Source organism: Cynoglossus semilaevis, chromosome 3 (genome assembly GCF_000523025.1).
Source record: "Cynoglossus semilaevis isolate Cse_v1.0 chromosome 3, Cse_v1.0, whole genome shotgun sequence".
Taxonomy (NCBI): domain Eukaryota; kingdom Metazoa; phylum Chordata; class Actinopteri; order Pleuronectiformes; family Cynoglossidae; genus Cynoglossus; species Cynoglossus semilaevis.
The window spans coordinates 9088375-9101733 of record NC_024309.1 but is presented as its reverse complement, the minus strand read 5'-3'; the positions used below and the strand labels follow the sequence as shown (position 1 = coordinate 9101733).

The 13359-nt window shown below is 40.4% G+C and overlaps 1 long non-coding RNA gene across 1 annotated transcript in view; it reads right to left on the bottom strand.

The window, feature by feature from the left end:
* Positions 1-345: 345 nt before the first annotated feature.
* The window catches only part of LOC112486858 (uncharacterized), a 29710-nt gene continuing 16696 nt past the window's right edge, over positions 346-13359 (bottom strand). The window contains exon 4 of the long non-coding RNA XR_003049418.1: positions 346-942. This is a non-coding gene — a long non-coding RNA (uncharacterized LOC112486858). The remainder of the gene's footprint in view (positions 943-13359) is intronic.

The following is a 13359-nucleotide window of genomic DNA, read 5'->3' as shown; positions in this document are numbered from 1 at the left end:
TGTTCAATAATTCCTGTCTTGACCCCCCAGAGCCCTGGACATCACAGCACCGGCTGCTTCCCAAACTTCACCGGGAACAGACACAAAGGGACAGGTGCCGACGAACAACTAATCTGGCTTAAAAACCCGCGCCACCAGTGTAGGTTTGACAGAGGTTGATTTTTCGGAGCAGATGATTGAAAGGACCCTCGAATACTACAGTTTGTTACCAATGTTTAGCCATGCAATACCTGCTAATTGTTTTATAATTAAAGGAAGGCTTTCAATTAAAGATGTAGCAAACATGACTCCCTATCCCGTTATAGGCAGTGTGTACTGGAACAAGTCAACTTCAAACAAATACAACAAATGGATACATGTGGGTATTAAAACAACTGGTACCTAGCTAATGATAGGCTAAATAAATGTAAACCGTCGTATTTGGAGTTTTATCTAAATGTCATACTGGTACCATCTTCATTAAACTGATGCAAGAACAAGTAAACTACTGGCTGAGCAAACGGGTTTCTTGACAATTTTATGTAGGCATTAATAAACATGTGGCAGACCGGTAAGTGTTAACGGCAGCAGCACGGTGCTTTTGGAACCGATTCAAAACTCAAGTGACCATCAATAGATTATTAACATTATTATACATAGACATTAGACACAGCAGGTCAACTACATCAGACTCATGGCCTGTCAACATTTATGTCTGCTCAAAACAACCGCTCTGCTTTCCCAGTGTTGTCAGGGACACTGAAGGTGGCAGGGTCTATAAACAGATGCTTCCCACTGACCTTTGAAAACATGGTGTAGGAGCCAGATGTTCCGATGACCTCACAACCTTGGGAGCAGCTGATGTGGCGATGATGGAGATGGGCGCTGGCAGAAGAAAGTGATCTATTGGCATCAAAGTTCCACTTTTTCTGAGTCACTCTTCACACCCTGACCTGGGCAGTCCTGGAAGGCAGAGAGGAATGGATGAAAACATATATGAAAACACAGAAGGGAAACCAAAACAGAGGAAAAGAGTGCGGGGGGCAGGGTGGGGGGGTAGTGGTCAGTGGGGCCGAGGGTTGTCACAGATGTTGACTTCAGCAGAAAACTCTGCCAGAAGCCATCATGTCACGGCTAAGTTAGACCAACAAACAAGAACAACTCCGGGCTCTGCCACGTTAGATCTCAGTCAAATTCAACAGCTGTTTCTTGAACGAGCGCAGATGCAAATATAATGATAATAATGCCTACTTACAGCAACAATCCATCCCAACATCATGTAAACAACGTCAAAGCACATTAGGGATTTACTTTGCATGTGAGTACATGACGGGGCAAAATCCAAAAGGTTATTCCACAACAAATTATATTTATTATATTATTGCAAATATTTATTATTTTTTCAACAATTAGTAAGGTGAGATGTGCAAAACAGAGAAGAATTTTAATTATATGCATGGAAGTAGATGGTTTAAATAAAACTTCAAATTAAAGGAGAGAGTGGCCCAAGAATGCTGCTATCTTTATGATTAGACTTAAAGAACTACCACTAGCATAAAGCAACTATGGTTGAGATATGTTCTAACTGTTGTAACTATATGAATTACAGTTCAAAAACAAGAAAATATTTGTAAAAATAATTATGAAACTGTGCTGCAAAACAAGAAAATATTTGTAAAAATAATGATGAAACTGTGCTGCTGCTTCAACATCATTTCACCTCAGATCATGGCTGTGCCTGTCTCTTCTGGCATCTGAAATTCTTAACATTTTGACTCACTACATCTTGGCTCCAAGCATCTTCACTCAGTTCAGCAAAATGTCTTTGTGCCAAGGCCACAGCCTGTGGCAGTTTTTCTAGTGACAGATGAGAGAACGTGTCAACATGCACTGTGTGTGTGTGTGTGTGTGTTGGTTTGGGGGGTGATGGGGCAATGTCTACAATGGCTGTGGATATATTATTTGTTTAACAATAGTTCAAAAAAATTGCCAAAAGGTCTAGGAAACCATAAAGAACTCCAAACAATCAAATATCTCCCCAGGTTTAAACATCTGTCTCAGTAACAACCAATGTTTAAACCTCTATCAAACGGTGCTTCCTGAAGATGTGACATTTAAACCAAACACTCACTTCATCCTCCTTCAACCTACAAAGATTCACCTCAAAAGCAGTCGAAGCAGAGAAGATTACGCTGAGATTCAGCAAACTGGAAGTGTGACATGTAAATCTAAATCCGTCCGCCCTGACTCCAGGCCTGTTGGCAAAGGGCAGCTCAGCTGTAGCAGGGAAATTGTGTGAACAGCCGACTCTGAACATCTCTCCACAGGCCATACCAAGGTGTCTAATCCAGGAAACACTGTGAACACACACCCCCTGGGCTCCCACAGTGCACTGCACAGCCCGCAACCGAGTGAACACTGCGGCAAATCCTCCATTTCAACAAGTCTGTTGATCTAGTCTTGAGCTGTGAAAGGCTGTATTTCCATGATATGACGTCACATGTTGTCAGTGCAATAATATATGATTTTCCAGCCCACTCTCTAGATAGCTCATCACACCCTAATGTGCAGAGTCAACCCATTTCTTGGGTGCTGCCTCTGTGCTGTGTCATGTGTGAACGAGGCAGTACTTCAAATAAAATCCTGACCTGAGGTTAAAGGGAATATCAGAAGATTTAAGGCGAGGTGTAAATGGATTTTTCAGGACTAAAAGTTTTTTTTTTTTTTATGCAGCATCAAAAAAGATGACGATACACTGACTTCATGTCATGAATATCAGCATTTATACAATAGGCTGGTATTTAAAGACAGCAGTTCTTTCCTATAAACCCCTCCTGTCATAACAACTCTATCCAGCTACGTCTTGCCCAAAGACTGATGCTAAACTATTGACCGTTAGCTTGTGATATTCTCCTCACCACAGAAATACAGGTATCTAAACCAGGAGTGCATCTTTGGTCCAGCCCGTGTCATAACGACTGAGTGTCACCCACGTCACAGGGTGTCGCTAAATGACAGCTCCCACTGTCTGCAAAGATGAAGCCTGCGGTGGGGGAAAAAACCCCAGGATGGATTGAAATTTCATACTCTCAAGTATATCAAAGTGACTCCTGTCAGCACTGCATCAAAGTGAAGGAACCGGAACTGTTCATTTTTACTGCTGAGCGTTAGACTGTGAAGAGGGTTTTGAGGGAAAACCTACTGAAATGAGCGGCATCATAAATTATGTCTGGTGACTTAGGAGGGAAATTATGACAATGACAAAGCATCAGCTATTTGGACTCACGACAGCCGCGTCAAAATATACTGGGACAGTATTGGGAAGTTGAAGTTGAAAGGAGACTTTTAAGACAAGAGTTTGATCATTTTCAAGGTTCTAATTGTTTTGTTGTTGTTGGAAGCCAGGACATTTATTTTACTAAAAAACAATATTTAGAGGAAAACTTTAAATAATAAAAGATCATTTTTACTGCATCTAATAAATGGAATTCGACAAGAGCCAGACATTTTATTACTGCCTTATATTTTAGGTAAAAAAAAAGTATAAAGTGTGCGTCTGATTTTTTAATATCAATGGACATGTGTGTTCTATAGAGACAAAATTCTAACAGGAAAAAAAAGCACAAGATGTCGGAAAATGTTTACTGCATCACATTAAGTAACAAGGACAGTTACCGTAGGGCAGACAACATATTTCCTTATAAAGTCTGATTTTCTAAATGTGTTTGTGCTTGAACAGCCCTACAGAAATAGAAGTTGTGGAGATACAACTTATGCAGCGTTGACAAATATTAGGGCCTACAGGGTTAAAAAAAAAAAAAAAGAAGAAGGAAAAAAAAAATCACAGGCAACCAAAATCAGTTTTTATCTCAGGGCCAGAGTCTGTACTACACTGTGGGCCACTTGTGATTTCACCACGAGCTAGTGTAATGCAACCAGCCATGCATTAGCATTGGCCCTGCAGTGAGAGCAGCTCTTAGGATCCTGTCACCCAAACTTACCATATAACAAATTCACAAGCGCCCAGACACACACATGCAAATATGAAAAAGCAGCTTGTTTGCTAAAGTGAACAGGCAGAGACGCTCCTCTGTGACCCACAAATCTAAACTGCTGTTGCTCACACGCACACACAAACACACTCACAGAAAATACACGCCGACTCTGCTCAGACCATTGTCACTTCCTCAGCCTCCCCTGGTCAAACACAGAGCCTGTTTTTGTAGCAGGGACAGCCCCTCCACATGACATAAAAGATTGTATCTCCCTGTTAAAGCAGCCGTCCATGTCTCCCTTACCACTTAAAGAGGGGCCTGAGCTAGCACACAAAGTTCAACAACTGTGAAGAAGGAACTATTAAAGAGGACACACAAAGCAGTGACCTTGACTGACAAGTGCTCTTCATTCTGGCCATAAACAGCAGTGGGGCCTGATAAGTGTTCATCGGTGCGGGGAGTAATGACCTATCCGTCAGCAGCGGTTGGGCTGTGTGAGGTAGTATAAATGGAACATACATAATGTACAGCAATAATACCAGCACGCTCACAGCCTAATGTATTATCATTATTCTTGGGGACTAGGGTTTTCCCCCTCCCCTAACCCTGGGTAGTGTGCCACAGCAAGGCCGGTAAATGCCTTCCGGCCGCGATAATTTCACTCTAATCTTTGTTCCATATTATAATTTTCATGGACAGAAATACACCAGGAAGCAACGGCACATTTCTATCAAGGGCTAAACAGAACACAGGCCATAACCACAGGTTTTATGTGACCCATTCTTAGTGCACCAGTCAATTTATGATAAGAATGGAGAAAGCTGTAAATTAATGTGTGATGGCCCATCTCAAACAACATCATTACGTGCCTGCTGCGGGCGGCTCCATCCATGGGAAGCATTCTCACCCTGCTCTAAAGGAGATTGCTGAATATTACAGTCAAATAACTAAACACACACTAAATGTTACCAAAGCATCAAATACAGTTTGGGAGACAAAGGTAATCAAACAGTGTAAGAATGAGTCAGAACTGTGAAAACTGCTGGTGTTTACTGCAATACCTACATACTTACTGTAAAGGAAAGTAAATAAGGAATATACATGTGCAGGCAGCGCATCTGTAGGTGACCTTACTTCAGTCATTTTATACTCTGATAAGGGAAAAAAATTAATATATTTTCATGCTCTGTTTATATTGTCCTGGAGTCACTTTTTCACATTAATAATCTTTTTAAAAGAAAACTGTTTTTCACATTAATAATCTTTTTAAAAGAGAGGAAAGAAAAAGCACCAAAACTGTTTCTTTAGCATCGTAAACACTGTGAAACTAGTGTTGGATGTTTAATCCCAACCTCGTCCATTCAGGCCAATAAAATGTACGATGTTTAAAGGAGCTGTAATATTTGATTTTTTTTATGAGGGTGTGTGTGTGTGCTGCACCAATAAAGGATGTTGATGGGCATGCTAAAAAAAAAATAACACAGTTTATGTCATACGTGTAAAATTATCTCCCAAATCTATTTCCTGTCCTCTCCTGTGCAGGATGAGTGACTGATAAACTATGGTGGTAAAATTGTGGAAGATTTTTGTAGAAATTTTAAACATATAATGTTTAATAAAATGTTCTTCTGTTTCATGACAAATTAAAATCTAAACAGGTTTAAAATATTTTACTGGTAAAAAAGTGAAAATGCTGTTAAATCCAAGGGCTTAAAATTACCAATAATATTTACTTAAGTATTATGTTTTCTCTTGTTGTTTTAATAGTTGAAAAGGTGTTTAACTATTGATAAAACAATGCATGATCATATATTATTGTATTTACTGTATTTTACCATATATATTTTTTTAAGAATATTTAAAATACAATTCTTTCAGGGTGAACAAAAACAGATATATTTTCTGGAAATATTTAATAATCCATATATTTTAACAACTTGCTACAACTACAAACATTTAGATTCTAATTATTAAAATGTAGTTATACTAAACTATGCTAAGCCACAAAAAAATTAAACTATTCTAAATCAGCTAAACTAAAAATGTAAAACGACACTAACCCCTGGTCTTGTTAATCAAAACAAAGATCTAAAATACAAAGAAAAGCAAAAAAAAAAGAAATAACTAGCTTTGCTAAGCTGAGCTGTTATTGACACTGACACTAATGATAAGGTCCCATTAGGGCCCAAAGCTGTGTCATTACAGTATGTGCCGCTTTATTTTTGTCTCCTTTCTCACTGACACCACAAAACACCGTTATCAAAAACTCTCCCACATCCTGTGAACGATAAAAAAAATATATCACATCCCAAAATAAGACGCTCAGTGCTAGTGATGGTTGATTCAGTCTGGACCCTACACTGGTTGTGGTGAGAGTAATCATGTAACACCATTAATTAACAGGCATCTCTGAGGCCTCCCACACACATACTGTATCAAAGTCACAGCCAGTGTCTTCATCCAAAACTCCACACGTCTGCAGGAACGAGGCAGTGTTACTATACAAACTAACATTCTTTATAACCTACTACAGCGTCTTGTTGGCATTTAATGCTTCCAGAGAACAAATGTAATATCAGTTATCATTCAAACGTACAGTGATCACATTGTAGTAAACAATAGAATTGTTGGATGACGCTGATATTATTTTTATTGTATCCAAAACGTGGCACTCCCTTCTATCTTATCTCTCCCAGGTATCCCTATGGAGGATGAAGGATGCCTCCGGAGCTGGGAGACAGTAATCTCCCCCGTGGAGGTCAAATCTAACATGGCAGGTTAGTGTCTATGGAGATTGACAGCCTGGAGAAATACTGCTGCTGGGCACCCACAACACACAGTGACAGCAAACACCTCCCAGGAAAAAGGCTGGTTACCAAGCCTTAGAGAGCGACTGTCAGAGGGCGACTGTTGTCAGAGCTGCCGCAGACTCCGCGCTGACACACTGTGTCAACCTTTCTTTATCGTATCCAAGTCATCTCAATCATGTGAACGCTATACGCTCCAACCTCCAACCAACAGATCTTCATCAGAACCAAGGGCAGAAAATCTTTACTGTTTCCAAGTCCCTACCTGTCACAGGCTCTGGATCAAAAGAAGAGCTGTAATAGTTGTTGTTTTATAGGAAGATCAACAACTGAATATTTATTTATTTATCTTAAATTCCATGGATTTTATCTATTATTTGAGTAGTTATTATATCCATAAAAAACAAGGCCAATGTTGCATCATTAATTTCGTTTTTGTTTTATCAACCATTGTTATACAATGTAAAAAAACCTATGAAAAAAAATTAAAAACAATAAAATAAATAAGTATTAATATTTCAACTAAATTAAGAACAGTTAATAGAGTGGTCATTTAATCACTTCTTTGGCTAGTCATTACAGGCCGAACTTTATTTTTCTACATAAATAATTGTTTGATATCTAAACCAATCGTTATCGTAATAATTATCTTGTTTGTTTAAATCAGAATGTCAGCTTTTCATTGCGACTATTTTCTAGCTTTTTTGCTAACTTTTGCAAAAACAGACAGCAGGTCATTCTAGATGACTTCCTACTTTACCTGCATTTATATCACATCCATGTTGTTTATTGTGTTTCTGGAGGAACTGTGATGCAGTTATCACATCCATGTTGTTTATTGTGTTTCTCTGTGATGCAGTTGCAGCAGCAGTTCACTAATTGCATGAAATATGTTATCTTACAGGCTTGTGCTGCCTGCCTTTCATAAACAAAGGCTGACAGATCATGCCCTAAACCAGTGACCCTGCTGTGAGCATATGCACTAATGCAAGGTCACACTAGAGACTGGCCACATGAGGAGAGAACAGCCATCCACTTTGCCTGGCGAGACCAACACAGATGCAAACTACTGATGAAGCCATTACTTCCTACTGTAACGTGTCAGGGTGTAAAACAGGTCCTGGTTTTCATTAGCAGTTGTAATAAAAGATGCATCTATGACACGGAGGATTTTCATTTATTCTGGGTGGAGAGGAGAGGGATGATAAAGGGATATGCCAAAAATCTGCTGTATACACTCAAAGTCAAGGAGGCTTTGTTGGCTCCCACAGTGCTCAGCTGTGTGCAGAACCATAGCAACCCCTGATTTTCATAATGGCAGTTGGCCATCTTTAAATCACAGATCTGCACACAATACCAGGCATAAACAACAGTGGCTGTCACATTTAACAGCAAGACCGACTACAATAGCTTGAAAATACACTGGAGTACGACTGCTGAACACTGCTTAGAATAAATAGTAGTAAAATATTTTACATTTGTTTGATATTTACCTCTCCTTAACATAATAGGATCCAATTTAGAAAAAAAATACAGCAAGGATTTTTTTAACCTATTAGAGAAATATTTCAAAAGCTTGACCTAACTGTAAGTTTACATTTGGTCAGGTGACACAAGGCTGGTAGTTTTTAGGCACAATGGCTGCGTTGTTAGAAGGAAAACGAGAGGTTGAAAACCCAAAGAACACTGCCCCTACAGTCGAACTGGACAAACTGGTATAGATATAGAGCATGTAGAACTTTGAACCTGGTGAGGATCGTCTCCCAACTTGATATTTTAGAAATTTAAAAATAGCATGATTATATCCAGATGAATTTAGTAGGTCTCAAACCTCAGTATAGACATGCTGCACTGGGACATGATGGACATGAAGGGGTGTTGATATGCAGTAAGAAGAGAACAGACAGACAGACAGACGTACAGTCAGACGCTGTTCCCCCCTCATCCCTGCGTTTGCCCTTTTGCATGCTCCCTCCTCACCTCCAGAGCTGTCACTGTCTTGTCAGAACCAATCAAAGGATGCCACGCTGTCTGCCAGCCATGTACCGGTTTGGACAGGATGACATCAAATTTCTGGTGCTACGTGTCAAGGACCATATGAAAACAGATGTCCTCATTACTGGTCCACTGGTGGATTAGAATATCTACTGACCTTTTTGACAAAAGAAAAAATGGTCTAAGAAAATCTGGCTTCTTTCCAGTTGGATCTTTAATAATATATAATATATTTCCAAATGTGGCAACGACTTCACTGAAATGTTTGGACACAGACAACAAATGGAGTCAATGCAACGATTAAAAAAGGCAAAAGACCCGACTACAGTGTAACCAAGGATGACAAAAGTGTCTTCATTGAACGGGACAGATCGCTGTTTGTCTGACTTAATCTGTTGGTCTCCTTCAGCTTCACAAGTCCTTCAAAAGCTGCAGATTCCACATGTGTGAATAAAGAAAGAGGAACTTTTTTAAAAAAAGACAAAACCCTGGATTCCTTGTTTTACATATAACACACACACACACACTGTGCAGGGTTTATCTATTAGCTTTAAACGTCTCCTTCATTGCTCTCCCTCCCTGAGCCCTTTCTGGTCATCAGCCTCTGACAAAAGACCGCAGCCTGGAAAATCTGTCGACTGTCACTTTCATTGATTAGCAGTACAACTCTGAGAGGGTGATGAGCTTCAACTGAGGCCGACCGTTGAAAGGTGATAAACTGCCTGGTTTGAAGAGTAGGACCCTGACAATAAACCTGCTGCCGCAGTTTTGCCCCCTCGACTCAAAAGCACGCCGCAATACATTCATTTGCTCATGCTCCGCGATCTTTTTATTTGGATCTAACTTTCCACTCCGCCCACTTCTTTCACCGTGAAGTCCCGGCACAAAGCAGAGCTCAGTTATCATTGTGCTTGATCTGAATTTTATTTAGAGCTCCATATGCTTCTCCAGCCTCCTCTCAAAGCCTGGTGCCGGTGCAGGGCTTTCTATGGCCCGTTAACCATTAAAAGAGGGGCCTTCCTGCCACCACACTGTCTATTGTGCGTCTGGAGGTTACGAGACAAAAGTGTGAAATCATGAATGAGTGTCTGGCAGTCTATAGGAGGTTTCAGAGTCTATACCTGCTGCAGTTAACACTTCTAGTCAGGAAAGAGCTGCTTTGTTTGTTGCCATGTTTTTGTTTGTACAATTTTCAGGATTCAGGGATTTGAAAACACAACTCTCCAAAGGAGAAAAAACCTGCAGAGCTGCTTCTGTGAACATGTGTGTTTGTCCTTCTGTCTTACAGGTAATGCAACTAAATACCAATATCATCTGCACAACGCAGAAACTCAAACAACTCCCAGAAAGCGACACGCTTCTCAGAAAATCTCCAGGGACTTCTGAGAATACGCATGTCCCCCACACTTTCTCCCCTGGAAGCAGCCAGAGATGTGTCTCTCAGTCTCCAGGTCCCCCCTTAGTGACAATTTGTCCACATCAGAGAACCATCAAGCCTAACGAGATCTGACTCGTGACACATAGATGGGGAGGGGCTGGGCACGGGCAGTGCGAGCGCTGGGTGCCTGCCTGCCCTCAGGCTACAGAAAAACGCCATGCTCAGACTGGCGTGTGAGAGAACACAACTGCTTTCTGCTAAGCTCTTCTTTACCACCATAAGCTGCACCAGCCCACATCACAGGGCAGCTACACGGGCACCATACAATAAAGAGAATTGTTATTCTGTACTCACAACAACAGCAAAAAGGAGAAATGTGTTAGCATACTGTTAACAAGCTGATTCGAGGCACATAAAAATTAAATATCCACACCCAGAATGTTTCAAAACCATCCATCTGCTGGTTCAAACAACAATAAACTTCAGAGTACAATGAACAGAGCTTCATTGAACTTCTTGCCGCAAAAGATAAAAAGGCTTAAGTTTGCAGACAGACTTGAGGAGCCTGTGACTAAAGAGCAAATCATGTGAGAAAAGCTTTGCATTGTGACACAAAGAACAGGCCCCATCAGCTCCTCCGTCTATTCAGCAGTGGTGCAATACAATCCCACACACATGAAGTGCTGGCCAACATTTTCTTTGGAGCCTCCAGGCAACTTCTGTCGTCCATAACGGCCAGAAGTTTCACCAGTTTGGTCGAATATCACACTGATGTCAGTGAAATAAGCCAACACAATGTGGCATCATGATTCTGACAGCGGCTTGAAACTCTTAAAACATTAAAAGAAAAAAAATGTTAATGATATTATACCACTGACATATGCTGACATCGTGTCGGTCGGGATAAGACACACATCATTTATTCCTCTGCGCTGCTTGACCTTGTATCATCAAAAAGTCACAGTCTTTCTGTTCCGGTCAAGTGCATCAGCCACACAAATGTATGCATTTGGGTCATGTGGTCACTGTGACCCTACAACATAACAGGCAGACAAAGGGGCAAACATGTCAAGGGCTTCATTTAATAAACATCAAATGACTGATATGTAGGTATAATTATATAGTTGTACTCACTTTATAGATAAATGATTTATTGTTCAGGGAATTATATTTGCCCTTGGTAATAACCCTTTTGCTGTGACCATCACCACACTGTAGATTTAAACACCTTAGTGATGACATCACTAAGGTGCTAGGCTGCAGCCAGGGATCGGAGTAAACTGCACTGTAAAAAAAAAAAAAAATCAAACTTTCAAACAAGTGTCTTTTCTGGCAGTATTTTTGTATCTTTACTGAAGAAGTTTAAAAATGGTTTCCTTTAACTAACACTAGTGGTTCAAAATGTGAAGTACAACTCATTTGCATGGACAGTGAAAGCATACAGTAGAGGGTTTGACTCCCAGGTTTAGCATTAAAACAGTACCTACAGTGTAGGTTTTGCTACGAATCCAGCGAGAGGCTTCATGGTATTCATCGGTTTTTGGACTTTTCAACTTTTTAGTTTAGTTCGATGTAATCACACTTTAACATAACTAATCAGTCAAAATGGCTCACAATGCTCTTTTAAACTCTACTGGCCAGTTTGTCTTCCACCTGCTGTCTTTTTTTCATACTTCCACTCTCCTTGCAGTCTCTCATCCCCGCTGGCGGCTCTCACCTAACTCTCCCAGCCCTCTGGCCCTCATCCATGGCTTTGGCTCATGACAACCTCACCCAGTGAGCTACAGATTGGCCCCCGTACAATGTCCTAGATCCTCATTCACCGACACAGTGCCCACCAGCCACACACCTTTTCTCTTTCTTCACCTCTCTCCCCTTCACATCTCTTCAGTCCACTTCTTTGTTGTTTCCTTCCCTCTCACATTTTCTCTTTTTGTTTCTTCTCCCCGTCTCCAATCATTTTATTTTGCTGCTGTGACTCTTGACTCTTTCTGGCAACCTGGAGGTGACTGCTGGGGCTGACAACAGAAACCATCTCCTGCTTTATTCCAGCACAAGGTAGGATGAGCGGGACGAGCCAGAGCTCACAAAGCCACTGCCGAGCTAAACAAAGGTTGTGTGCTCCATCATTCAAACCGAGGCCACTCCGACAGCTGCCTCCGCCACGCTCACACTGACAAACGGCCAGAAAAACAGATGGTTTGTGCATTCATGACCAGTTTAGTGGAAGCCCAGGAGTCACCCCCATTCAAGGGGAGGGTTTTTGTCAGCCATTCTATAATAAAGCTCTTCAGTCTGGTAGAAAATTAGAAATGCATTTTAAAATTGTCCCTTAATTATTGAGGTCATCCCCGTCCCATGGAGCAGAGAGGAATGAGCTGAGGCACTGGCTTTGTGACACATGACTGATCTGAAAGGATGGGCTGCCTCATTTCCTTTTTAAAGTCCTGCCAACACATTAACATATATTTGTCAGTGGCTTCTGAAAAGCAGATGCACTGAGTTTTGGAAGCAAACTATCCTCCGAGGCCAGAAAGTTCATCATCTCAACATCTGATCAATACAGGTGATGACAACATATACTTCAATACACCAAAAATAAAAAGCTCAAAGCAACCCAAAATACTGTTTTCAGTATTCTGTCCCAACCTCTAACACGTTTGTTCTTTTTATTTTTTTTAATCTTGTCATGTTAGTTTAAGAAATTCCGCCCCTCACTGTCAATAAAAGACAAATGAACACAAGTGTCAAACTCTGTCATTACACCAGCTCTCTTTTTTGATTAAACCAGGATTTGACCTGACCTGATTCTGGTTCTTCCCACTTCCTGGTACTCTGGACTTTGAACTCTGGGTAATTGCATTTAAACAATAAAAACCCATTAGTCGATTTGAATCTAGACAACAGTAGTTACAACATAAATGTCCAAGGAGTTTGTTGACTTTTTTTGTAAAAAAATAAAAATAAAAATAAATTGATAAATAAATAAGAAAGGAGTCATTGGAGAGAAAATATAATATATATAATTAAGTTCCACACTTTCTTTTAAGGTAAAATAGCAAACAAAGATGATTTTTGTTTTTAATTAATGCCATGCTAAGGAAGCCAAATTATGGAAAAATGATATAAAAAATAAAGTTGAACCACTTCCATCCTTACTCGTGGGCAGGGGTTAAAATGAAAATCTAGGATTACCTCATGACTG